The sequence below is a fragment of the Bactrocera latifrons genome, unplaced genomic scaffold (assembly GCF_001853355.1).
Source record: "Bactrocera latifrons isolate USDA-ARS-PBARC rearing strain unplaced genomic scaffold, ASM185335v1 scaffold_458, whole genome shotgun sequence".
Taxonomy (NCBI): Eukaryota; Metazoa; Arthropoda; class Insecta; order Diptera; family Tephritidae; genus Bactrocera; species Bactrocera latifrons.
The window spans coordinates 40768-45280 of NW_017537110.1; positions in this window are offsets into that span (position 1 = coordinate 40768).

Consider the following 4513-nt stretch of genomic DNA (forward strand, 5'->3'; position numbering starts at 1 on the left):
CGGCGGTGATGTCAGCCTTTATTTTTACGAGGACATCAACCAGCTGGGCAGCGGCACCTTCCCAATTAAGGGACCGGACATTCCAGGTGCATGCCCTAAATTCGTAGTACTTATCATCCGAGGCTGTTGTTGCGTTTTCATTGGGTTGGTTTTTTTACGTGACGCATTGAAGTAGATGATACTGCTATATGTAAGAGAAATAAACTTAAAAAACTAAACAAAACACATTGCATTTCACAAATCCTTAGCGGAGAAAAGCACTTTGCGATTATTAATATGTAAACCAAGCTATAATTGAATTAATTAGTGAAGGATCTCTAATTCTCTATTCTCTAAAATTTTATTGGAAATATTATTTGTAATAATACATATTTTAAACTAAATGGTACTTTTCTCATAAACTTCTTTAACGAAACTATTACTTTGAATAACGTTAGTTATACAAACTGGCAAACAAGTTCCTACCAAATCATACCCGCAATACTTCAGAATAACCTAACGAAAAATTCAATTAAATTAGACTTAAACTATTTACAATCTACTACATACTACATTCAAATAATGTAAATGAACTAGAACGAATAACATAAAAAAACATTATTTCAATTAGCTCAAGCTTCTTAGCAATTCTTGTTGCAGTTAGTTTTATATATAGTATCATACTCAAATCAAAAAACAGAAATTAATTTCTTATCCCACCAATAGTAGATTACCCACAGCTTTCAGTAGCCAATAATTCTTAATCAGCGAGACGCTAATGCTTAAGAAGGGGGGAGTTATCACAGCTAGCATAGCTAACAAAATATACAATAACAAAGTTATAGTAGCTAGTAACAGAAATTCCATTCAGCAATATTCTGCAAATAAACAATATCATTGTTGCTCAATAAAGCTGATTTCCAAAATTAACAACAACAGCACATTTCGTCGGCACTAAACCAGCCGTGCCGCCGCAATGTAGGCCGTTTCTCGATTTTGCTATAATTATTGCTTAAATTGTCATTATAGAGTATATAGAAATAAGTACTAGTAAATAAAAATTCGTACATATGTAAGTTATAGTAAATAAGCAAAATTTTGTATAAAAGAATTGTATTCTTAGAAAAAAAAAATTATAGGGACCATTTTTATAGAGAATTTTAAAATCTATAACTTTGCTCTGAGGTACTTTTTCGATAAAACTGACCCTTTTTGAGAAAAATCCAAATAACCTAAAATTTTGACATTTGACCCTGAATAACTTCTTTAGGATAGATAGGATTGATGGGGACTTTTGACACTTTGTTTTTTATATTAAACCTATGGTCTGTACAAAAATTCAGTATTTATTTATTTACCGGAGTTTTCTTTTTTTTCACTATTTTTATGTCTAAATTGACCGGACTATATGTATATGGAAAGGTATTAAAAAACATAAATTAGAGATTATTACATTTCTGTCTGAAAAAACTATAGATGCAATGCTTATATCAGAAACTCATTTGACAAATAAAAATAATTTCAATATACCGGGATTTAGACTATGATGCAAATTATCCGGATAAAAAGCGCATGGTAGAACGGCAGTACACCACAGTTACAAGCTACAAAAAAAAAAAACACAAAAAAATCGAGGTTGTGACTTAAAACTTACGGCTACATACTGTCCACCTCGTTTTAAAATTACAGATTCCGAATTTAAATACTTCTTGGAACACTAGAGCAGGTGGAGATCATTACGCAAACACACGTACTGGGGCTCACGTCTTATTAATAAGAAAGGACGACGATAATATCTCCTGGTAAGCCAACATATTGGCCCATTGATAGAAAAAAATATCAGACTAAATAGATTCTGCTGTAGTCAAAAATATAGATACATACATACATAGATGGCTTATGACAGTTTCTCTAACATCACATAAAACTAACTGGTTGAAGTACAAAAAGTATATCAGCAGCCACATCAATATTGATTGCAAAATAAATACAGGAAGAGACATTGATGAAAATATAAGAGAATTTAATGTCGTAATAACTAATGCAGCTGTATTGCCAGCACCAAAAAGAAACAATAAACCAGTTGGTTTAAGATAGATCACCAATAAATAGAGAAACTTGTAAATGAGAAACGGCGAGCTAGACGTGAATGGCAGTTAAATCGCTCCCCTTCAACTCTGCTTCAACTGAAATCTGCTGTACGAAAGTTAAAACAAGCGCTTAAACGCGAGGAAGAACACAACATTATATAAAGAAATTCCCTTTGGAAAACCCAAAAGTCTTTCAAGCCACCAGTAGATTCCAACATGCCTCTAAGACAGTTGAATTGTAATTCGGCACGTAGTGATGAGGATAAGGCAAATTGCTTTGCAAATCACCTAGAAAAGGTATTTCAACCCAATTGCCCAAAGAACAACTTTAAGTTGCCAACCTTGCCAATACCGCTAACGAATCCCTTGTGTCTATGAGGAGTTATACTTCTATACTAAACGCTCACTACATGAAACATGCAGTGAAAGAAGATCATGAGGACATTGTTCTAACCACCAAGGGAAAGATCATCCACAAGGACAATATATGCAATGTTCAAACCAATAATAATAATCCTGATGATCCTGACAATAACGGGGCAACAAATAACTAACCTTGAAGGAAATAAACATAATATATACTAACGGAATCAGACCAATCATACTTTTACGAAAAGAAATACTACCTATTTCATATGGTAAATTTAACAATAGTGCTTTAGCAGTACGAAACAATAATAGAATCAATACGTAATGGTAATTCAAAGAATATAGAAGACTATAATAAATAGAATAGAAGTGTTAGAAAATCAACTACGTACTCGCAAAACTACAAGAAGCTTTAACTTCAAAGGTTCAACGTTAGAATTCATAGACGATAGTCCCGATCATGACGACGTAATGAAATAGTATCAAATAACAACAGAAATTGAAAATATATTAATATCGGTATTCTGCTTGAAACACAATCGTAATTTAGTGATTTTGTTAGTCAGGAGTCTCATTTTGGCAGAAACAGTATAGTAGTGTACTGTATAGTGCTTCTGCTTTTGACAGCACGAAAAGAAGCTGCCTTGTGCCGTTATGCCTGAATTTGGTATCTCTGCCAAACTAATATGGCTGTGTAAACTGACGTTTCGGTTCTTCTATGAACTCCTGGAAAAAATAATTCAAGCTTCAGAACTAAATAGCGAAAGTACAGCTGCAGGCGTACTCCGATAATATTGCAGGACGGGAATAATGAATGACGCATTCGATGGAACGATGAGCTGTGATATATATATATATATATATATACGGCGATCAGCGAATTAAATGACAGCGGTTACGCTGGCAATGTTATGTGGTCCGAATTTACTAAAACACTCTTGATCTGAGAGTATTCGAGACAGAACCCGCCGGGAGAGCAGTTGAAATGAATGAAAAACGACATGTGCGCTGTTTTAAACTCGGCTATAACCGTGTAAGCCGCGTTTACGCCAATAAAGAAGGCATCGAACTCAAGCGCGAGAGGGGGAGAGAGACAAGATAGACCATTTATTGAAAAAAGCATTACAGTTGCTGTCATATGACAAGGTAGGCAATTTACTGAAAAAAACATTACAATTGCTGTCAGATGTGGGACTGTCTAATACATTGAATGAAAATGGCAAAGTCTAACAATCTGAAGATTCCACAATTACAATCACGGTTGCGAGAGGCCATGGAGCCTTAAAGTATTAATATCGAGAAATATGTTTTTCATATCGAAATAAATGAAAAGGCAACGAAGATAAAAAATAAGGTAGAGGCTCGAAGCTCTTTAATTTTTATGGACAAAAACATAATGTCGCAGACATTATAACAGATGTCAAAGCAAATATCGACGTCAGTGACCTCACAAATGGCAGAGGTATCATAGCAAATGTTGGCGCAGTTAGATGAGTGGCTATCAATGCAGTTGGAAGCGCAGTTCGCAGCACAAGATGCACGTATATTAGAACAGATTTCCTCACAATTGAAAGAATAGGTTGTACGGACATCGCAGGTGACAGCATAACAGAGACGGCATCTGCAAATAATTGGCACACTTAAGATAATCGTTGCATTAAAAGAATCTGCCGCGGAGAGATTACAAACCATTCCAAACCGTGCGTCGAATAGTTATCTTCTTCTTGACTGGCGTAGCCACCGCTTTCGCGATTATAGCCGAGTTAACAACAGCGCGCAAGTCATTTCTTCTTTTCGCGCCAATTAGATATTCCAAGTGCAGCCACGTCCTTCACCACTTGGTCCTTCCAACGGAGTGGAGGTCTTCCTCTTCCTCTGCTTCCCCCGGCGGGTATTGCGTCGAATACTTTCAGAGCTGGAGCGTTTTCGTCCATCCGGACAACATAACCTAGCCAGCGTAGCCGCTGTCTTTTAATTCGATGAACTATGTCAATGTCGTAGTATATCTCGTACAGCTCATCGTTCCATCGAATGCGATATTCGCCGTGGCCAACGCGCAAAGGACCATAAATCTT